Source organism: Panulirus ornatus, chromosome 5 (genome assembly GCF_036320965.1).
Source record: "Panulirus ornatus isolate Po-2019 chromosome 5, ASM3632096v1, whole genome shotgun sequence".
NCBI classification, from domain to species: domain Eukaryota; kingdom Metazoa; phylum Arthropoda; class Malacostraca; order Decapoda; family Palinuridae; genus Panulirus; species Panulirus ornatus.
In genome coordinates this window covers 13,967,542-13,992,722 of record NC_092228.1, presented here as the reverse complement: position 1 = coordinate 13,992,722, position 25,181 = coordinate 13,967,542, and the positions used below count along the sequence as shown (strand labels likewise).

Genomic DNA, 25,181 nt, shown 5'->3' with positions numbered 1-25,181 from the left:
GAAGGAATAGTGGTTCCAACAATGTTATATGGTTACAAGGCATGGGTTATAGAGAGAGTTGTGCGGAGGATGGTGGATGTGTTGGAAATGAGATGTTTGAAGACAATATGTTGTATGGGGTGGTTAGATCGAGTAAGTAATGAAAGGGTAAGAGAGATGTGTGGTAATAAAAGGAGTGTGGTTGAGAGAGCAGAAGAGGGTGTATTAAAATGGTTTGGTCTCATGGAGAGAATGAGTGAGGAAAGATTGACCAAGAGGATATATGTGTCAGAGGTGGAGGGAACGAGAAGTGGGAGACCAAATTGGAAGTGGAAGGATGGAGTGAAAAAGATTTTGAGCAATTGGGGCTCGAACGTGCAGGAGGGTGAAAGGCATGCAAGGAATAGAGTGAATTGGAACGACGTGTTATACTGGGGTCGACATGCTGTCAGTGGATTGAACCAGGACATATGAAGGATCTGGGGTAAAAAGTTTTGTGGGGCCTGGATGTGGAAAGGGAGCTGTGGTTTTGGTGCATTATACATGACAGCTAGAGACTGAGTGTGAACAAATGTGGCCTTTGTTGTCTTTTCCTAGCACTACCTCGTGCGCATGCAGGGAGTGGGGGTTGTCATTTCATGTGTGGTGGGGTGGCGATGGGAATGAATAAAGGCAGCAAGTATGAATGATGTACATGTGTATATGTCTGTGTATGTATATATATGTATGCATTGAAATGTATAGGTATGTATATATGCTTTTGTGGACATGTGTGTATATACATGTGTATGTGGGTGGATTGGGCCATTCTTTTGTCTGTTTCCTGGCACTACCTCGCTAGTGTGGGAAACAGCGACAAAGTATAATAAAGAAAATTATATATATATATATATATATATATATATATATACATACACATAAATGCTCATACATGCATATATATATATATATATATATATATATATATATATATATATATATATATATACATATACATAAATGCTCATACATGCATATATATACATATACATACACAGACATATACATTTATACGCATGTACATATTTATACTTGCTTGCCTTCATCCATTTCTGTTGCTACCCCACCACACAGGAAATAGCATCTCTCTCTCTCTCTCTCTTGAGAGAGAGAGAGAGAGAGAGGTAGTGCCAGAAAAAACAAAAAAGGCAACGTTGGTTCACACTCACACCCAGTAACCACCTCTTTCCCATTCACTCTATTCTTTGCATGCCTTTCACCCTCCTGTTTATATATGCCAGTTCCCACATGAGTGAGGTTCCATTACATAACAGATGAATGAGCCTAGGAGGAAAAATTCCTCACATGGGTCCATCCTCTGTTTCTTATTTTAGATTGTAAAACAGGAGATGATTCCAGTCTCCCCACTCCCACCCCTCTTATTATTTTTATGCAACATGCAGGAGATATGTGGGCAGTGTACTTTTTCCTGTATCCCCAGGGATGCCATATGTACAGGTGCTCCATGACTTACGATGGTTTGACTCACGAGATTTCAACCTTAGGATGGTGCGATAGCAGTACGCATTTAGTACAAACTGTACTTCAAATTTTAAATTTTGATCTTTTCCTCGGGCAAGTGTTATGCAGTACAATACTCTTTCATGATGCTGTACAGTGGCAGCGAGCCGCAGCTTCCAGTCAGCCATGCAATCATGAGTGCCATGTACAAGCTATTCTTGAACTTCATCAAAAGGGAGAGAAATTGATGACCCTGTCGATATAGCATCCTCATCATCTAGCAATTAATTTTAGTGTTATATGCTTCAAACATTCTTCAGGCACAGTGTGCTTTCAGCTGTGTATGTTCATGGTGAGTACCCATACAACCATTCTGTTTCTTTTTTTTCAGTACAATATTCAATAAATCACATGAGGTATTGAACACTTCATTTAAAATAGGCTTTGTGTTAGATGATTTTGTCCAGCTGTGGGCTAATGTGAGTGTTTTGAGAATGTTTAAGGTAAGCTAGGCTAAGCTATGATGTTTGGTAGGTTAGATATACAGTATTAAATGTATCAAATATATTTTCAACTTATGATGGGTTTATCCGAATGTAGCCCCATGGTAGGTCGAGGAGCATCTGTAGTCCACAGGTGTTGCTGGGCTTAGCATGCAAGAGGTTACACTGTGGGTGGAAAGTTACCTTTGGCCAGGTGAAAAGTTACCTTTGGCCAGGCTGTGTCATAGTGAGTACAGTCTTGTCAACTCCAAAGGAGTCTCTCCCCATCTGGAAGTAGCATATCCATGGTATGCATAAACCATTGGAAAGGTCCTGGTTGACATCAAGACTCTTGCACAGAAATTGGTCTTGGAGTAATTGTAAATAAATAAAGTGAATTTTGCTATACACTACGTAGCCCTCATCCAAGAAACCAAATTTACATCGAAATCCTCTGTCCCACCTTTCCACACCAACACAACTATAAGAGAAGACAGACAGCAAGGACAAGGAGGAGGACTCATAAAACTCATTCATCAAACTATACCATTTTCCATTACCACTGACACTATAAAGCAGCTTACAGACAATTACAATACCTTAGAAATACATTTCATAAGAATAAAGCTTCACATTATGAACTACAGAATAATCAACAATATCTCTGTACCACAGAGCAGAGAATAAGCAAAAAACACATTAACTAATGCACATAGGTGTGGCAGTGAAAATTGTTTGTAATAAACTGGTACAAATAGAGCATCAGAGCCCAGCATTGGCAAGTGAGGATAGATGTGAAATTTTCCACTTTGAACATCATGTTCATGCTCAAAATTATTGGGATTTTGGAGGATTTCGGATTTTCAGATTAGTGATGCTCAATATGTATATGTAAATGTATATGTACAGAGCATCAGATTGGGGAAGAACAGTGTGGTTTCAGAAGTGGTAGAGGATGTGTGGATCAGGTGTTTGCTTTGAAGGATGTATGTGAGAAATACTTAGAAAAACAAATGGATTTGTATGTAGCATTTATGGTTCTGGAGAAGGCATATGATAGAGTTGATAGAGATGCTCTGTGGAAGGTTTTAAGAATATATGGTATGGGAGGCAAGTTGCTAAATGCAGTGAAGAATTTTTATCGAGGATGTAAGGCATGTGTACGAGTAGGAAGAGAGGAAAGTGATTGGTTCTCAGTGAATGTTGGTTTGCAGCAGGGGTGCGTGATGTCTCCATGGTTGTTTAACTTGTTTATGGATGGGCTGGTTAGGGAGGTGAATGCAAGAGTTTTGGAGAGAGAGGTAAGTATGCAGTCTGTTGTGGATGAGAGGGCTTGGGAAGTGAGTCAGCTGTTGTTCATTGATGATACAGTGTTGGTGGCTGATTCAAGTGAGAAACTTCAGAAACTGGTGATTGACGAAGAGGATATATGTGTTAGAGGTGGAGGGAACGAGAAGTGGGAGACCAAATTGGAGGTGGAAGGATGGAGTGAAAAAGATTTTGAGTGATCGGGGCCTGAACATGCAGGAGGGTGAAAGGCATGCAAGGAATAGAGTGAACTGGAATGATGTGGTGTACCGGGGTCAACATGCTGTCAATGGATTGAACCAGGGCATATGAAGCGTCTGGGCCATGGAAAGTTTTGTGGGGCCTAAATGTGGAAAGGGAGCCATGGTTTCGGTGAATTATACATGACAGCTAGAGCCTTAATGTGAACGAATGTGGCCTTTGTTGTCTTTTCCTAGTGCTACCTCGCACGCATGCGGGGGAAGGGGGTTGTTATTTCATGTGTGGTGGGGTGGCGACGGGAATGAATAAAGGCAGCAAGCATGAATTATGTACATGTGTATATATGTATATGTCTGTGTTTGTGTATATATGTATACGTTGAAATGTATAGGTATATATATAAGTGCGTGTGTGGAAGTGTATGTTTATACATGTGTATGTGGGTGGGTTGGGCTATTCTTTCGTCTGTTTCCATGCACTGCCTCGCTAACGTAGGAGACAGCAACAAAGTATAATAGATATAAATGAATCTATGTATATATATTTTATTATTCTTAATCGCCGTCTCCCGCTTTAGTAAGGTAGCACAAGGAAACAGACGAAAGAATGGCCCTACCTACCCACATACACATGTATATACATAAACGCCCACACACACACATATATACATACCTATACATTTCAACATGTACATACATATACATATACATATATACACATGTACATATTCATATTTGTCATTTCCTGTGTTAGCAAGGTAATGTTAAGAACAGAGGACTGAGCCTTAAAGGGAAAATTCTCACTTAGCCCCCTTCTCTGTTCCTTCTTTTGGAAAAGTTGAAATGGGAGGGGAGGATTTCCAGCCACCCGCTCCCTTTCCACATCCAGGCCTCAGAGACCTTTCCATGATATACTCCAGATGCTTCATATTCCCTGGTTCAGTCCAATGACAGAATGTCAACCTTGCTATACCACATCATTCCAATTTACTGTATTCCTTGCACGCCTCTCACCCTCCTGTATATTCAAGCCCCAATTGCTCAAAATCTTTTTCACTCCAACCTTCCACCTCCAATTTGGTCTCCCGCTTCTCCTTGTTCCCTCCACCTCTGACACATATATCCTCTTTGTCAGTCTTTCCTCTTTTACTCTCTCCACATACCCAAACCATTTTAACACACCCTCTTCTGCTCTCTCAACCACACTCTTTTTATTTCCACAAATCTCTCTTACCCTTTCGTTACTTACTTAATCAAACCACCTCACACCACATATTGTCCTCAAACATATCATTTCCAGCACATCCACCCTCCTTTGTATAACCCTAACTATAGTCCATGCCTTGCAACCATATAACGTTGAAACTACTCTTCCTTCAAACACCCATTTTTGCTATCCGAGATAACGGTTTTCTCCTTCCACACATTCTTCCAGAACCCCCCCCCCCTCTCACTCTGTGACTCATTTCTGCTTCCATTGTTCCATCTGCTGTTAAGTCCTCTCCCAGATATCTAAATCACTTCATTTCCTCCAATTTTTCTCCATTCAAACCTATATCTCAGTTAACTTGTCCCTCAACCCTACTGAACCTAATAACCTTGCTCTTATTCATATTTACTCTCATCTTTCTCCTTTCACACACTTTTCCAAACTCATTCACCAACTTTTGCAGTTTCTCACCCTAATCAGTCTCTAGAGCTGTATCATCAGCGAACAACAACTGGCTCATTTCCCAGGCGCTCTCACCTCCAACAGACTGCATACTCGCTCCTCTCTACAAAACTCCTTCACTTACCCTCCTAACCACCCCATCCATAATCAAATTAAACAACCATGGGAACATCACACACCCCTGCTGCAGACCAACATTCATTGGAAACCTGTCACTGTCCTCTTTTCCTACTTGTATGCAAGCCTTACATCCTTGGTAAAAACTTTTCACTGCTTCTAGCTATTTATCTCCCACACAATAATACTCTTAAAACCTTTCACAAAGCATCTCTATCAGCCCTATCATGTGCCTTCTCTAGATCCATAAATGCTACAAACAAATCCATCTGTTTTTCCAAGTATTTCTCGCATACATTCTTCAAAGCCAACACCTGATCCACACATCCTCTACCACTTCTGAAACCACACTGTTCTTCCCCAATATGATGATCCGTACATTTCTTCACCCTCTCAATTAACACCCTCCCATATAATTTCCCATGAATACTCAACAAACGTATGCCTTTGCAGTTTGAACACTCAATTTTACCCCCTTTGCCTTTGTACAATGGCACTATGCATGCACTATGCCAATCCTCAGGCACTTCACCATGGTCCATACTTTGGCAGCACATCAACCCTGGTATACCACATCGTTCCAATTTACTCTATTCCTTGCACACCTCTCACTCTCCAGTATGTTCAGGCCCCGATTGCTCAAAATCTTATTCACTTCATCCTTCCACCTTCAATTTGGTCTCCCACTTTTTTTTCCTTCACCTCTAAGACATATATCCTCTTTCTCTTTCTTAACTCATTCGTTCCATATGTCCAAGCCATTTCAACATACCCTCTCCTGCTCTCTCAACCACACTTTTTTTATTTCCACACATTTCTCTTACCGTTTTATTACTTACTTATTCAGACCACCTCACACCACATATTGTTGCTTCGCAACCATATGATATTGTTGGAACTACCATTCCTTCAAACATACCCATTTTTGCTCTCGGAGATAACATTTTCGCCTCCCACACATTCTTCATTGCTTCCAGAACCTTCGCCCCTCCCCCACCTTATGACTCACTTCCACTTCCATGGTTCCATTTGTTGCCAATCCCACTCACAAATATCTAAAACATCTCACTTCCTCCAGTTTTTCTCCATTCAGACTTTCATCCCAACTAACTTGTTTCTCCACCCAGCTGAACATAATAACATTGCTGTTATTCATGTTTACTCTCAACTTTCTCCTTTCACACACTTTTCCAAACTCAGTCACCAACTTCTGCAGTTTCTTACTTGAATCAGTCAGCAGTGTTTTATCATCAGCGAAAAACAATTTACTCACTTCCCAGACCCTCTCATCCCCAACAGACTGCATACTCGCCTCTCTCACAAAAACTCTTGCATATATCTCCCTAACCATCCCATCCATAGACAGATTTATCAACCATGGGGACATCACACAACCCTGCTGTATACTGACCTTCACTAGGAACAAGTCACTCTCCTATCTTCCTACTCACACACATGCCTTACACCTTTGATAAAAACTTCTCACTGCTTTTAGCAGTTTTTCTCCCACACCATACATTCTTAAGACCCTCCACAAAGGATCTCTATCAGCCTTATCATAAGCCTTCTCCAGATCAATAAGTACTACATACAAATCCATCTATTTTTCTAAGTATTTCTTGCATATGTTCTTCAAAGTGAACTCCTGATCCACACGTCCTCTACCACTACTAAATCCCCACTGCTCCTCCCCCATCTGATGCTCAGCACATGCCTGCACCCTCTCAATCAATACCCTCCCATAAAATTTCCAGGTATACTTAACAAACTTATGCCTCTGTACAATGCCTTTGTACAATGGCACTGCATATGCACTCTGCCAATCCTCAGGCACTTCACCATGATCCATACATACATATATATCATCCCTGGGGATAGAGGAGAAAGATTACTTCCCATGTATTCTCAGCATGTTGTAGAAGGTGACTGAAAGGGGTGGGAGCTGGGGGTGCTGAAAATCCTCCCCTCCTGTTTCCCACATTAACAAGGTTGCACCAGGAAATAGATGAAAAAAGACACATCCACTCACATACACGTATATACAGTATACGTATACATATATTCACGTACACGTATATATGTATTTTTTTATATTACACGTATCACCGTTTCCTGCGTCAGCAAGGTAGCGCCAGGAAACAGACAAAGAATGGCCCATCCTCCCACATACACATATATATATATACATAAATTCCCAGGCATGCACATATACATATACATAACAAATACATACATATACATACACAGATATATACATATATACATGTGCATATTCATACTTAATCGCTGTTTCCCACATCAGTAAGTTAGTGCAAGGGAACAGACAAAGAATCGCCTATCCACTCATATACATGTATATATATATATATATATATATATATATATATATATATATATATATATATATATATATATATATATATGTATATTGGAAAGGATCACAATTTTGCGTGTGATCAAGATATTCCTATGAGTCCATGGAACTTGTCATGTTTCATTTTCCCTGTGGACTCATAGGAATATATTATTTATTTATTTATTTTGCTTTGTCGCTGTCTCCCGCATTAGCAAGGCAGCACAAGGAAACAGACGAAAGAATGGCCCAACCCACCCACATACACACATATATACATACACGTCCACACATGCAAATATACATACCTATACATCTCAACGTATACATATATATACACACACAGACATATACATATATACACATGTACATAATTCATAGTCTGCCTTTATTCATTCCCATCGCCACCCCGCCACACATGAAATCAACCCCCTCCTCCCTCATGTGCACGAGGTAGCACTAGGAAAAGACAACAAAGGCCACTTTCGTTCACACTCAGTCTCTAGTTCTCATGTAATAATGTACCTAAACCACAGCTCCCTTTCCACATCCAGGCCCCACAGAACTTTCCATGGTTTACCAGAGATGCTTCACATGCCCTGGTTCAATCCATTGACAGCACGTCGACCCCGGTATTCCACATCATTCCAATTCACTCTATTCCTTGCACGTCTTTCACCCTCCTGCATGTTCAGGCCCTGATCACTCAAAATCTTTTTCTCTCCATCTCTCCACCTCCAATTTGGTCTCCCACTTCTCCTCATTCCCTCCACTTCTGACACATATATTGTCTTGGTCAATCTTTCCTCACTCATTCTCTGCATGTGACCAAACCATTTCAAAACACCCTCTTCTGCTTTCTCAACCACACTCTTTTTATTACCACACATACGTATATATACCTTGGACAATTGCATGTTTACCAAATGGCGTCCTAGATTCGTCTCTTCGATGTATATCAACTGACTTATATTTCTCTCTTGTGTCTCCCCTGATGATGTGATTATTACACGAAAGTGCACTTGGGAACTTATCATGTTTCATTTTCCCCGCGGACTCATAGGAATATCTTGATTAGCGTAAAATATTATCAAGGATGTAAGGCATGTGTACATGTAGGAAGAGAGGAAAGTGACTGGTTCTCAGTGAATGTTGGTTTGTGGCAGGGGTGTGTGATGTCTCCATGGTTGTTTAATTTGTTTATGGATGGTGTTGTTAGGGAGGTAAATGCAAGAGTTTTGGAAAGAGGGGCAAGTATGCAGTCTGTTGTAGATGAGAGAGCATGGGAAGTGAGTCAGTTTTTGTTCGGTGATGATACAGCACTGGTGGCTGATTCATGTGAGAAACTGCAGAAGCTGGTGAATGAGTTTGGTAAAGTATGTGAAAGAAGAAAGCTGAGAGTAAATGTGAAAAAGAGCAAGGTTATTAGATACAGTAGGGTTGAGGGACAAGTCAATTGGGAGGTAAGTTTGAATGGAGAAAAACTGGAGGAAGTGGATTGTTTTAGATATCTGGAAGTGGATTTGGCAGCGGATGGAACCATGGAAGCAGAAGTGAATCATAGGGTGGGGGAGGGGGCGAAAGTTCTGGGAGCGTTGAAGAATGTGAAGTCGAGAACATTATCTTGGAAAGCAAAAATGGGTATGTTTGAAGGAATAGTGGTTCCAACAATGTTATATGGTTGCAAGGCATGGGCTATAGATAGAGTTGTGCAGAGGAGGGTGGATGTGCTGGAAATGAGATGTTTGAGGACAGTATGTGGTGTGAGGTGGTTTGATCGAGTAAGTAATAATAGGGTAAGAGAGATGTGTGGTAATAAAAAGAGTGTGGTTGAGAGAGCAGAAGAGGACGTTTTGAAATGGTTTGGTCACATGGAGAGAATAAGTGAGGAAGGATTGACCAAGATGATATATGTGTCAGAGGTGGAGGGAACGAGAAGTGGGAGACCAAAGTGGAAGTGGAAAGATGGAGTGAAAAAGATTTTGAGTGATCGGGGCCTGAACATGCAGGAGGGTGAAAAGCGTGCAAGGAATAGAGTGAATTGGAACGATGTGAACACCAGGGTCGGTGTGCTGTCAATGGATTGAACCAGGCCGTGTGAAGCGTCTGGGGTAAACCATGGAAACTTCTGTGGGGCCTGGATGTGGAAAGGGAGCTGTGGTTTCGATGCATTATACATGACAGCTAGAGACTGAGTGTGAACGAATGTGGCCTTTGTTGTCTTTTCCTAGTGCTACCTGACGCACATGCAGGGGGAGGGGGTTGTTATTTCATGTGTGGCAGGTTGGCGATGGGAATAAAGTAAGGCAGGCAGTGTGAATTATGTACATGTGTATATGTCTGTGTGTGTGTATATATATGTATACGATGAGATGTACAATGGCACTATGCACGCATTCCGCCAATCCTCAGGCACCTCACCATGAGTCATACATACATTAAATAACCTTACCAACCAGTCAATAATACAGTCACCCCTTTTTTTTAATAAATTCCACTGCAATACCATCCAAACCTGCTGCCTTGCCGGCTTTCATCTTCCGCAAAGCTTTTACTACCTCTTCTCTGTTTACCAAATCATTTTCCCTAACCCTCTCACTTTGCACACCACGTCGACCAAAACACCCTATATCTGCCACTCTATCATCAAACACATTCAACAAACCTTCAAAATACTCACTCCATCTCCTTCTCACATCACCACTACTTGTTATCACCTCCCCATTTGCGCCCTTGACTGAAGTTCCCATTTGCTCCCTTGTCTTACGCACTTTATTTACCTCCTTCCAGAACATCTTTTTATTCTCCCTAAAATTTAATGATACTCTCTCACCCCAACTCTCATTTGCCCTCTTTTTCACCTCTTGCACCTTTCTCTTGACCTCCTGTCTCTTTCTTTTATACATCTCCCACTCAATTGCAAAGGGGATAAGAGTGAGTGCTCAAATTACAGAGGTATAAGCTTGTTGAGTTTTCTTGGTAAATTATATGGGAGGGTATTGATTGAGAGGGTGAAGGCATGTACAGAGCATCAGATCGGGGAAGAGCAGTGTGGTTTCAGAAGTGGTACAGGATGTGTGGATCAGGTGTTTGCTTTGAAGAATGTATGTGAGAAATACTTAGAAAAGCAAATGGATTTGTATGTAGCATTTATGGATCTGGAGAAGGCATATGATAGAGTTGATAGAGATGCTCTGTGGAAGGTATTAAAAATATATGGTGTGGGAGGCTAGTTGTTAGAAGCAGTGAAAAGTTTTTATCGAGGATGTAAGGCATGTGTACGTGTAGGAAGAGAGGAAAGTGATTGGTTCTCAGTGAATGTAGGTTTGCGGCAGGGGTGTGTGATGTCTCCATGGTTGTTTAATTTGTTTATTGATGGGGTTGTTAGGGAGGTAAATGCAAGAGTTTTGGAAAGAGGGGCAAGTATGAAGTCTGTTGGGGATGAGAGAGCTTGTGAAGTGAGTCAGTTGTTGTTCGCTGATGATACAGCGCTGGTGGCTGATTCATGTGAGAAACTGCAGAAGCTGGTGACTGAGTTTGGTAAAGTGTGTGAAAGAAGAAAGTTAAGAGTAAATGTGAATAAGAGCAAGGTTATTAGGTACAGTAGAGTTGAGGGTCAAGTCAATTGGGAGGTAAGTTTGAATGGAGAAAAACTGTAGGAAGTAAAGTGTTTTAGATATCTGGGAGTGGATCTGGCAGCGGATGGAACCATTGAAGCGGAAGTGGATCATAGGGTGGGGGAGGGGGCGAAAATCCTGGGAGCCTTGAAGAATGTGTGGAAGTCGAGAACATTATCTCGGAAAGCAAAAATGGGTATGTTTGAAGGAATAGTGGTTCCAACAATGTTGTATGGTTGCGAGGCATGGGCTATGGATAGAGTTGTGCGCAGGAGGATGGGTGTGCTGGAAGTGAGATGTTTGAGGACAGTGTGTGGTGTGAGGTGGTTTGATCGAGTAAGTAACGTAAGGGTAAGAGAGATGTGTGGAAATAAAAAGAGCGTGGTTGATAGAGCAGAAGAGGGTGTTTTGAAATGGTTTGGGCACATGGAGAAAATGAGTGAGGAAAGATTGACCAAGAGGATATATGTGTCAGAGGTGGAGGGAACGAGGAGAAGTGGGAGACCAAATTGGAGGTGGAAAGATGGAGTGAAAAAGATTTTGTGTGATCGGGGCCTGGACATGCAGGAGGGTGAAAGGAGGGCAAGGAATAGAGTGAATTGGATCGATGTGGTATACCGGGGTTGACATGCTGTCAGTGGATTGAATCAGGGCATGTGAAGCGTCTGGGGTAAACCATGGAAAGCCGTGTAGGTATGTATATTTGCGTGTATGGACGTATGTATATACATGTGTATATGGGGGTGGGTTGGGCCATTTCTTTCGTCTGTTTCCTTGCGCTACCTCGCAAACGCAGGAGACAGATAAAAAAAAAATAAGTTGAGATGTATAGGTATTTATATTTGCGTGTGTGGACATGTAGGTATATACATGTGTATGTGGGTGGGTTGGGCTATTCTTTCGTCTGTTTCCTTGCGCTACCTCGCTAACGCGGGAGATATATTTTTTTTTCTTTTTTTTCCTTTGTCACTGTCTCCCGCGTTTGCAAGGTAGCGCAAGGAAACAGACGAAAGAAATGGCCCAACCCACCCCCATACACATGTATATACATACACGTCCACACACGCAAATATACATACCTACACAGCTTTCCATGGTTTACCCCAGACGCTTCACATGCCCTGATTCAATCAACTGACAGCACGTCAACCCCGGTATACCACATCGATCCAATTCACTCTATTCCTTGCCCTCCTTTCACCCTCCTGCATGTTCAGGCCCCGATCACACAAAATCTTTTTCACTCCATCTTCCCACCTCCAATTTGGTCTCCCACTTCTTCTCGTTCCCTCCACCTCCGACACATATATCCTCTTGGTCAATCTTTCCTCACTCGTTCTCTCCATATGCCCAAACCATTTCAAAACACCCTCTTCTGCTCTCTCAACCATGCTCTTTTTATTTCCACACTTCTCTCTTACCCTTATATTACTTACTCGATCAAACCACCTCACACCACACATTGTCCTCAAACATCTCATTTCCAGCACATCCACCCTCATGCGCACAACTCTATCCATAGCCCACGACTCGCAACCATACAACATTGTTGGAACCACTATTCCTTCAAACATACCCATTTTTGCTTTCCGAGATAATGTTCTCGACTTCCACACATTCTTCAAGGCTCCCAGGATTTTCGCCCCCTCCCCCACCCTATGATCCACTTCCGCTTCCATGGTTCCATCCGCTGCCAGATCCACTCCCAGATATCTAAAACACTTTACTTCCTACAGTTTTTCTCCATTCAAACTTACGTCCCAATTGACTTGACCCTCAACCCTACTGTACCTAATAACCTTGCTCTTATTCTCATATATTCTTAACTTTCTTCTTTCACACACTTTACCAAACTCAGTCACCAGCTTCTGCAGTTTCTCACATGAATCAGCCACCAGTGCTGTATCATCAGCGAACAACAACTGACTCACTTCCCAAGCTCTCTCATCCACAACAGACTTCATACTTGCCCCTCTTTCCAAAACTCTTGCATTCACCTCCCTAACGACCCCATCCATAAACAAATTAAACAACCATGGAGACATCACACACCCCTGCCGCAAACCTACATTCACTGAGAACCAATCACTTTCCTCTCTTCCTACACGTATACATGCCTTACATCCTCGATAAAAACTTTTCACTGCTTCTAACAACTTGCCTCCCAAACCATATATTCTTAATACCTTCCACAGAGTATCTCTATCAGCTCTATCATATGCCTTCTCCAGATCCATAAATGCTACATACAAATCCATTTGCTTTTCTAAGTATTTCTCACATACATTCTTCAAAGCAAACACCTGATCCACACATCCTCTACCACTTCTGAAACCACACTGCTCTTCCCCAATCTGATGCTCTGTACATGCCTTCACTCTCTCAATCAATACCCTCCCATATAATTTACGAGGCATACTCAACAAACTTAGACCTCTGTAATTTGAGCACTCACTCTTATCCCCTTTGCCTTTGTACAATGGCACTATGCACGCATTCCGCCAATCCTCAGGCACCTCACCATGAGTCATACATACATTAAATAACCTTACCAACCAGTCAGTAATACAGTCACCCCCTTTTTTAATAAATTCCACTGCAATACCATCCAAACCTGCTGCCTTGCTGGCTTTCATCTTCCGCAAAGCTTTTACTACCTCTTCTCTGTTTACCAAATCATTTTCCCTAACCGTCTCACTTTGCACACCATCTCGACCAAAACACCCTATATCTGCCACTCTATCATCAAACACATTCAACAAACCTTCAAAATACTCACTCCATCTCCTTCTCACATCACCACTACTTGTTATCACCTCCCCATTTGCGCCCTTCACTGAAGTTCCCATTTGCTCCCTTGTCTTATTCACTTTATCTACCTCCTTCCAGAACATCTTTTTATTCTCCCTAAAATTTAATGATACTCTTTCACCCCAACTCTCATTTGCCCTCTTTTTCACCTCTTGCACCTTTCTCTTGACCTCCTGTCTCTTTCTTTTATACATCTCCCACTCAAATGCATTTTTTCCCTGCAAAAATCGTCCAAATGCCTCTCTCTTCTCTTTCACTAATAATCTTACTTCTTCATCCCACCACTCACTACCCTTTCTAATCAACCCACCTCCCTCTCTTCTCATGCCACAAGCATCTTTTGCGCAATCCATCACTGATTCCCTAAATACATCCCATTCCTCCCCCACTCCCCTTACTTCCATTGTTCTCAACTTTTTCCATTCTGTACTCAGTCTTTCCTGGTACTTCCTCACACAAGTCTCCTTCCCAAGCTCACTTACTCTCACCACCTTCTTCACCCCAACATTCATTCTTCTTTTCTGAAAACCCATATATATATATATATATATATATATATATATTTTATATTTATATTTTTTTTATTATACTTTGTCGCTGTCTCCCGCGTTTGCGAGGTAGCGCAAGGAAACAGACGAAAGAAATGGCCCAACCCCCCCCATACACATGTATATACATACGTCCACACACGCAAATATACATACCTACACAGCTTTCCATGGTTTACCCCAGACGCTTCACATGCCTTGATTCAATCCACTGACAGCACGTCATCCCTGGTATACCACATCGCTCCAATTCACTCTATTCCTTGCCCTCCTTTCACCCTCCTGCATGTTCAGGCCCCGATCACACAAAATCTTTTTCACTCCATCTTTCCACCTCCAATTTGGTCTCCCTCTTCTCCTCGTTCCCTCCACCTCCGACACATATATCCTCTTGGTCAATCTTTCCTCACTCATTCTCTCCATGTGCCCAAACCACTTCAAAACACCCTCTTCTGCTCTCTCAACCACGCTCTTTTTATTTCCACACATCTCTCTTACCCTTACGTTACTCACTCGATCAAACCACCTCACACCACACATTGTCCTCAAACATCTCATTTCCAGCACATCCATCCTCCTGCGCACAACTCTATCCATAGCCCACGCCTCGCAACCATACAACATTGTTGGAACCACTATTCCTTCAAACATACCCATTTTTGCTTTCCGAGATAATGTTCTCGACTTCCACACATTCTTCAAGGCCCCCAGAATTTTTGCCCCCTCCCCCACCCTATGATCCACTTCCGCTTCCATGGTTCCATCCGCTGCCAGATCCACTCCCAGATATCTAAAACACTTTACTTCCTACAGTTTTTCTCCATTCAAACTTACCTCCCAATTGACTTGACCCTCAACTCTACTGTACCTAATAACCTTGCTCTTATTCACATTTACTCTTAACTTTCTTCTTCCACACACTTTACCAAACTCAGTCACCAGCTTCTGCAGTTTCTCACATGAATCAGCCACCAGCGCTGTATCATCAGCGAACAACAACTGACTCACTTCCCAAGCTCTCTCATCCCCAACAGACTTTATACTTGCCCCTCTTTCCAAAACTCTTGCATTTACCTCCCTAACAACCCCATCCATAAACAAATTAAACAACCATGGAGACATCACACACCCCTGCCGCAAACCTACATTCACTGAGAACCAATCACTTTCCTCTCTTCCTACACGTACACATGCCTTACATCCTCGATAAAAACTTTTCACTGCTTCTAACAACTTTCCTCCCACACCATATATTCTTAATACCTTCCACAGAGCATCTCTATCAACTCTATCATATGCCTTCTCCAGATCCATAAATGCTACATACAAATCCATTTGCTTTTCTAAGTATTTCTCACATACATTCTTCAAAGCAAACACCTGATCCACACATCCTCTACCACTTCTGAAACCACACTGCTCTTCCCCAATCTGATGCTCTGTACATGCCTTCACCCTCTCAATCAATACCCTCCCATATAATTTACCAGGAATACTCAACAAACTTATACCTCTGTAATTTGAGCACTCACTCTTATCCCCTTTGCCTTTGTACAATGGCACTATGCACGCATTCCGCCAATCCTCAGGCACCTCACCATGAATCATACATACATTAAATAACCTTACCAACCAGTCAACAATACAGTCACCCCCTTTTTTAATAAATTCCACTGCAGTACCATCCAAACCTGCTGCCTTGCCGGCTTTCATCTTCCGCAAAGCTTTCACTGCCTCTTCTCTGTTTACCAAATCATTTTCCCTAACCCTCTCACTTTGCACACCACCTCGTTTGTGAGGTAGCGCAAGGAAACAGACGAAAGAAATGGCCCAACCCACCGCCATACACTTGTATATACATACGTCCACACACGCAAATATACATACCTACACAGCTTTCCATGGTTTACCCCAGACGCTTCACATGCCCTGATTCAATCCACTGACAGCACGTCAACCATGGTATACCACATCGATCCAATTCACTCTATTCCTTGCCCTCCTTTCACCCTCCTGCATGTTCAGGCCCCGATCATACAAAATCTTTTTCACTCCATCTTTCCACCTCCAATTTGGTCTCCCGCTTCTCCTCGTTCCCTCCACCTCCGACACATATATCCTCTTGGTCAATCTTTCCTCACTCATTCTCTCCATGTGCCCCAACCATTTCAAAACACCCTCTTCTGTTCTCTCAACCACGCTCTTTTTATTTCCACACATCTCTCTTACTCTTACGTTACTTACTCGATCAAACCACCTCACACCACACATTGTCCTCAAACATCTCATTTCCAGCACATCCATCCTCCTGCACACCACTCTATCCATAGCCCACGCCTCGCAACCATACAACATTGTTGGAACCACTATTCCTTCAAACATACCCATTTTTGCTTTCCGAGATAATGTTCTCGACTTCCACACATTCTTCAAGGCTCCCAGGATTTTCGCCCCCTCCCCCACCCTATGATCCACTTCCGCTTCCATGGTTCCATCTGCTGCCAGATTCACTCACAGATATCTAAAACACTTTACTTCCTCCAGTTTTTCTCCATTCAAACTTACCTCCCAATTGACTTGACCCTCAACCCTACTGTACCTAATAACCTTGCTCTTATTCACATTTACTCTTAACTTTCTTCTTTCACACACTTTACCAAACTCAGTCACCAGCTTCTGCAGTTTCTCACATGAATCAGCCACCAGCACTGTATCATCAGCGAACAACAACTGACTCACTTCCCAAGCTCTCTCATCCACAACAGACTGCATACTTGCCCCTCTCTCCAAAACTCTTGCATTCACCTCCCTAACAACCCCATCCATAAACAAATTAAACAACCATGGAGACATCACACACCCCTTCCGCAAACCTACATTCACTGAGAACCAATCACTTTCCTCTCTTCCTACACGTACACATGCCTTACATCCTCGATAAAAACTTTTCAATGCTTCTAACAGCTTGCCTCCCACACCATATATTCTTAGTACCTTCCACAAAGCATCTCTATCAACTCTATCATATGCCTTCTCCAGATCCATAAATGCTACATACAAATCCATTTGCTTTTCTAAGTATTTCTCACATACATTCTTCAAAGCAAACACCTGATCCACACATCCTCTACCACTTCTGAAACCACACTGCTCTTCCCCAATCTGATGCTCTGTACATGCCTTCACCCTCTCAATCAATACCCTCCCATATAATTTACGAGGCATACTCAACAAACTTAAACCTCTGTAATTTGAGCACTCACTCTTATCCCCTTTGCCTTTGTACAATGGCACTATGCAAGCATTCCGCCAATCCTCAGCCACTTCACCATTAAATAATCTTACCAACCAGTCAACATATATATATATATATATATATATATATATATATATATATATATATATATATATATATATATATATGTATGTATATATATATATTGGTCGACGTGCTGTCAGTGTGTTGAGCCGGGGCATGTGAAGCATCTGGGGTAAACCATGCAAGGTGTGTGGGGCCTGGATGTGGAAAGGGAGCTGTGGTTTCGGTGCATTGTTGCGTGACGGCTGGAGACTGAGTGTGAACGAATGGGGCCTTTGGTGTTTTTCCTAGCGCTGCCTCGCACACATGAGGGGGTAGGGGGTTGTTATTCCATGTGTGGCGAGGTGGCGATGGGAACAAGTAAAGGCAGTGTGAATTGTGTACATGTGTATGTGTGTGTGTCTGTGTGTGTATATGTGTACATTGAGATGTATAGATGTGTATATTGTGCATGGGTGGACATGTATGTGTGTACATGTGTATGTGGGCGGGTTGGGCCATTCTTTCATCTGTTTCCTTGCGCTACCTCGCTAACGCGGGAGACAGCGACAAAGCAAAATAAATAAATAAATATACATACATCCCTGGGGATAGGGGAGAAAGAATACTTCCCACGTGTTCCCTGCGTGTCGTAGAAGGCGGCTGAGAGGGGAGGGAGCGGGTGGCTGGAGATCCTCCCCTCTCGTTTTTTTCAATTTTCCAAAAGAAGGAACAGAGAAGGGGGCCAGGTGAGGATGTTCCCTCAAAGGCCCATTCCTCTGTTCTTAACGCTACCTCGCTGACGTGGGAAATGGCGAATAGTATGAAAGAAAAAAGAAAATATATATATATATATACACACGTAGATGTCCATATATGCACATATCAACATATACACATTATATACACATACACTGATATATACATATATACGCTTGTACATATTCATACTTGCTTGCCTTCATCCATTCCTGATGCTACCCCACCCCACAGGAAACAGCAACATAGTATGCGGTGCATTGGTACCCCGCATTGTGTAGCCAGCTGAGCTTTTTTTATATTGGGATAGCTTGTGTTTTAAGGGCAAGATGGAAATAAGTGGAAATAAGTTAAGTGCCCTCACCATAATGTTACTATTAAATCAAATCATGCTATATCTTGATACCGCTGTACAGTGGCTATATAAGGTATTTCAGATATCTGTTTTGTACATATTCCTTATTTTCACATGTATTTCATTCATTTCATAATAGGAAGCAGAAAATATTAAGAACCTTATTTTCTTGTATAAACTGTGTAAAAGAATTTTTTCATCCAGCTTTTAAGGGTTAAATGTGGACTGTATATGCAGCTTAGAAGAACTATTTACCACAGAATAGCATCAGTTAATTTAGATGATATTAAATGAAAATTTAAAACAAAGAATGAGTTGATGAAAGTTTAAGGTGGTGGTGGACTGAAATGGGGTGGAGTAAGGGTAACTGGCAGGGAGAGGAAGGTAATTAGGGTTGCCTGTGTTACCTGAATTATCTGATTCTCCATCTTTTTTTCATCTGTAGGTGGAGAAGTTTACATAAGCCTTTTAAGAAAGCTAATGAAATTTAGCTGTGTGGCATGCCTTTCTCTCTTCCATTATAATGTTCCCAATAGTTATGTGAAGCTCCTGTAAGCTTTCTATATATAACAAGTGCATGTTTGTGGTTTGGGTCCTTATAATCAATGAAGGCTGCAGCCTTGTCGAAGTGGTCGAATTCTTCTGCCTCTCTCTTGGTTGTAAACTAGCATGTGGTATGGGATGTTTCTCCCATTTGCTCTTGGAGTTTTTCTGCCTCCACCTGCATGAATTTCTCATTCCAGCAACTGAGTCTCAACTTGTTGTCCAACTTCTTCAAAGTCAACGTTGTGAGCAAGAGTCATGTATTATGTGCTGGATCTGGGGAACTTTTTCTTTCTACCCAAAATCATAGAAATCATCCACACACTTAGGCCAAATGCTGTTCATTATTTTGGGCATGACTCTCTCACTACATCGCATTGTAGTTCATAACATTCAGGATGTTTTAATTCTATTACACTCCCTGATTGAGAGCTTACATTTGTCATCAGCATTATTTAGGAGCTGATAGAATGCTCTCTTCAAATAATATGACTTGAAAGTGGCCTTGTCATCCCATAGGCTGAAGCAAGGAAGTATTATTCTTTGGGAGGAATTCCACCCTAACATTTGGTTTCATCTTGGTCAAGTGTTTAGGATGGCCTGGTGTGCTTTAAAAGAAAAAGTTATGTTTTATTGTTTTAGTTTTTACTAGCAAAGTAGTGGTTTGACAGTTGGACAGATGGAGCCAATAAACCACTCATGAAAAATATTCTAGGTGACTTAAGACCTCTGGTTAGAGTGCCAAATCGTAGTTGATGCAGATTTTTCACAGCCTATCATATCCCTGGGACTTTCTGAATCTCAGCAAGGGCTTGAGCTAAATGTAAACCTTGGTATTCCTTCCCAGTAGAAGCATCAAATGATCTTTGGCTGTTTTGAGCCCTGGAGCAGTCTTTTCATTCTTGCTCATGAATGTGACTGGTATTCTTTTCGAAAGTTAGCCAGTCTCGTTCACATTAAACTCTTGCTGAGGTTTGTAATTGTGGTCCTTAATCATTTTATTGAAATATGTAGGGTGCCAATCTGCTGCTTCTGTATCAGCAGCACTGGTAGCCTTCCCACTCGCTTAGATGTTATGCAAACTATGAAACCTCTTGAACTTTGTTTGCACCAGAAGTTTACTCCTAACTTTTCTTATTTACCTCACCCATCGAGTCATTTCTTAACAACTTGGTCTTTCCCTGGATTATTGTATTTCTCATCAGCATGTTTCTCTGAATATGGTCTATCCAGACACTGAAAAGGCTTTCGATATTTTTCATCTTATTGCTCTTTTTTCCGGTAAATAACTTATCAGTTAAGGAGGTGCCAGACAAAGAATTATGTCATATTTTATCTTTAGTTTTTCTAATTGTGACCACAGCTGAATGAATAAAAGACCCAAGGAAGTTTGCTGTACTCAGTGGTTTCTCACCACCATCAGATCTACTGAGCACCTCTTAACTTCACATCTTGTGTTACAGCCTTACATCCTTTATTTCCTTGAGTACCACTGATATTCTTAGCAGATATACCAAAATGGCTAAACTTACTTTGGAGGCAGGAAGTATTGGGTAAAAGCAAAGACAAACCATAGCAAGAGTGAGCATGGGCTTACAGGGCTTTGTTTACAAGCTTACTTCCTGTGGGTGAGACAAATCAAAAAGCATTTTATCTCGACTTCATTATGAAATGGGAGATGATTAGAAAGATTCATGAAAAATTGTGAAAGATTTATTAAAGAAAAAACATTAAAAAGTATGAAAACTTGTTTCTTCAAATCTTTTGCTGCTATTATGTAAGTTTATACACTAATTCTTAATTGTTGTAAGTATGAAATTTCACTCCATAGGTTGTCAGTGTATGGGGAATGGCAGTACCCTAATGCTGGAAAGATGGGAAGGGGGAGTTGACATTCTTTGGAAAAACAGGATTTTTAAGGCACATGCCTCCAGTGAAGTAACCTTATATACTTAAAGAAAGTGCTGAGATATAAGACATATCACTTAAGTTGTCATAAAGTCAGTGAATAAGGAATTGCTCCCATAGGAGTGAAAAAAAAGCAAATCTCATACCTGTCTTGAAGGAAAAAAAAATAGAGAAACAGCTGAGGATTACAAGCCAGTATCTGTGATGAGCACAGTCTTTAAGATATCAAGGAAGGTAATCAAGAAATGAATAAATAGATAGATACAAGGAGGTATTAGCTAAGAAACAGCATGGGCTCACAGGAAAGAAGTCAACCATACCAAGCCTTTTGGAATCTAAGATAGTTAGTTGACAAAAGAGATGATTAGTTGTGTTCTTGGAAGATGATTGGATTGCCAGAAAGTCTCAGATGCTTTCTCCCACTAGAGGCTGGTCAAGATAGTGAAGCTATTGGCAGGCATAAGAGGGTAACTTTTTATTAAGTTGATAATCATTGAAATGGAAGAGAGCAAAGATGGAGTCAGAGGTGCTTACTCAAATTGGGTCATGGTAGCTAGCAGGGTCCCACAGAGCTTGTTACTAGGATCACTGCTATTTCAGGCTTAACAACTCACCAACGAAACTGAATTCATACACTCTGTGGCATGATATCCAGACACCTGTCAACAAAATGCTTTGTTATCTTTATTTTATGAAAAATCCTGCATGAAGAGGACTCTTTAAATATGAAAATTTGTAAGTCAGCCACCAGATGGGGTTGTTGTTATGATTTAGTTGGTAGCAAGCAAAGCCTCTAGCCTTGCTTTATTATTATAGCTTTGAAAATTGGATCATTCCCTTCAGAATGACAGACAAAAAGGCCAGATATGCCTATGAAATTATCATTAGCTTAATGGAATCAAGACAGCTCTTTAAACAAGAGGTATTAGGTCATTGAAGTGTGTATTCCTGCTTCTTATATTTGTGGAGATACTTCTAAATGTTGCTTGTCTTGCAAGAAATGTTTAAGAAAGCCGCAGAGGTACGACCATCACTTGTTCCTTCTTACTCATCAAGCAGTCTATCAGGAATGATTCTTTTTGCAAGACCATTAGAAGTACTAATCCACAAAGAAGATCCTGTGACACTGATGACACTAACTCTGTCCATGCAGCATCTACTTCTACCCATGCTCCATCCAACTAGTAAAACACTTCAGCTTCTATAGATAATGTATGAACACCAGATGGAGTACTTCTGCATGTCTTTTAAGTGAGTACATATTGCTAAAACATTAAGCTATTTTCTTTTGATAATATGATTTCTGTAAAGAGCTGTATTATTGAAGGGCCATTGTGTTATCCAGTCTTCTATTATTTAGACATTCTCAGTCCCATCGTATTTGGATATTATTTTACTGAGTGTACTCTTATTATATTTGCTGATGATGTTAAATTATTCAGGCCAGGAGCCTTCAGGATTTTGAGAACCTCTAAAGAAACTTAGACAGACTCCAGCCATGGGAAGAAGCTTGTGGTCTTAGAATTACCCAATTTGTAAGTGAGAGGGGTAGACAGTATATCATTGGGCAGTACTAGTTTCTATACAGATTGATATTATTATTCTTCTTATTCAACCCCAGGGCCCCTTTTATTCAGTCCTGCCTTAGCAAGGAAATAATCTACTCCTTGGACAAAGAATGTCCATTACAGGATTGTATTCCTTTGCATCTTTTGATGATGATTCAGCCTTACCAAAGTGACTTCCTGCTCAAGGTGTAACCATCTGTAGTTTGAGTCCAGTAACATCTCTATAGATTTACTGAAGTGAGAAAAGCATCTCAAAGAATTGAAAATGCAAGTTCAGCAAGAGGGCAATTTAGAAAAGTAGAATGAAATTGCAAGTTACAAAAGACATAAAGAGATACTTCAGCTACAGATTTATGGATACATATAGCAAACAGAGAAAGCTGTAAATGACTACTGCTACTACCATTGTATATTATAGTGCCAGGGAAATAACTATCATTACCAAAGGTGTCAGTGCCACAACCTCCTCAGATACCAGTACTGTCATTGTTTACCATTGATAAAAACCAGCATTAGTATACCTAGCAGGGAACATCTTTTTGTAATTGGCACTTACTGTTTCCATTTTCTTCACTAATCCTTACTCTTTTTGTTGATATTTACTACCACTAACCACATCATAAGTAATGGTTTCAGCCTGCAAATTACCATATCTAGTTATGCCAAAGGTTATATATCTTGTGCCAAAGAAAATTACCTTCATCAAATGTGTTGTAGACAGTGACCTCCAACAATGATGTTAAATAATGGACATGCATACCATCTCTGTATGCATATCAAAGATCACCATTACACTCGCCCATCATTACTGCCACTACCATCCTGTCCACTTGCACTCTGACCACCGCTGGTTTCCTCCTACACTGTAACCATCATCGTCTTGACCATCAAAGATATCCCCACTTTATACGTAACACCGTATTCCAGTACCACTAATGTGGGAACTGCTTATATGGTACTATTTAACTGTAAAGCCACCTGCAGGGTCACTCACATTACATCTCTCAACTCTGCTTGCTAATACTGACCTTTCCATTGTGCACCCTCCTTAAACTTGTGCATTTGATTACTGTACCATATTTTGAACATCATTATCATTGTATGACTATGATGACTTCCATCCTCCCTGATATGTTACTGTAGTAACCTTACCCAGTATGCTACTTCCCTTATGAGAACTTTAGTTCCAACTTTCTCTGTAGGAGATATTTGTATGTTTTTAAGTTTAATGATCAGGTATTAAGAACAACTTACAAGATGTTCAATTAATGTCTCATTTATTTCATATACAGTTTCATTTAGACAATGAATAGTAAACAGTGAAATTCACGATACATTAAAAGTTGAAATAAACAGATAGTGTCATAAACAATTATTTCATCCTTATTTCCACTCACAAAAGGATTTTTTTTTCTTAACATATACTATGGGATGTTTACATTTATTGATTTGCCACTGAAATCATATTATTGTACTAGATCATTGTTTTGCTAGCCTTTTTTTTTTCTTTATTAGCTTTAGAGACTAGTATTGTAACCATTTGTTTCATGTACTGAAGATCCACAAGGGAGTTCCTGAATGCCACTTACAGTATCTGTATGGTGAAATTTTTTTCTGTCTTTATTATAAAGCTCTCTGTGCATATCTTTTCAAGCACAGAAACCAATTGGCTTTTGCCACCTCCTTCAACTTTGCAAGAAGAAGGGGCTTTAGGCTGGATGTATATGGATGACTTTGTGCAGGACTCTAATATTGGTCCAATTTTCCTTCTAGCCTCCTCCGGCCACCCTACTTCGGTCATCAAGGCAGGCTCAGGTATCTAGACTTCCTTCTCTCATGCATGGCTCTCATCCACCTTTTTCTGACTTAGGCTGTCCATCACCTTAAGGTCTTTTTTTTTCAGTCCATACCTTTTTTCCACATCCACTGTCTACCTTATGTCCTGTATCCTTTTCAAATTTCCTGTGTCCCTATGGCTGTTTTCCTTTGTGGATGTCCAGTCACAGCCATTCCAGCAATGAGTAGCCGTTTTTATTCTCACCACTGACTGCCTGTCACTTGTTTGAGTTACTTTTAGTTGAACATGTTACAACTGCTGGGTAATTTACAGTATTCTGTTTTTCGTTATTGTTATGACTCAGTTGCATTGGCATGATGCCGCAG

General features: G+C 41.0%; 1 protein-coding gene across 39 annotated transcripts in view; it reads left to right on the top strand.

Annotated features, from left to right (window-relative positions):
- Positions 1 to 25,181, top strand: part of LOC139748583 (uncharacterized) — a 978,916-nt gene that overhangs the window by 900,807 nt on the left and 52,928 nt on the right. The window lies entirely within an intron of this gene.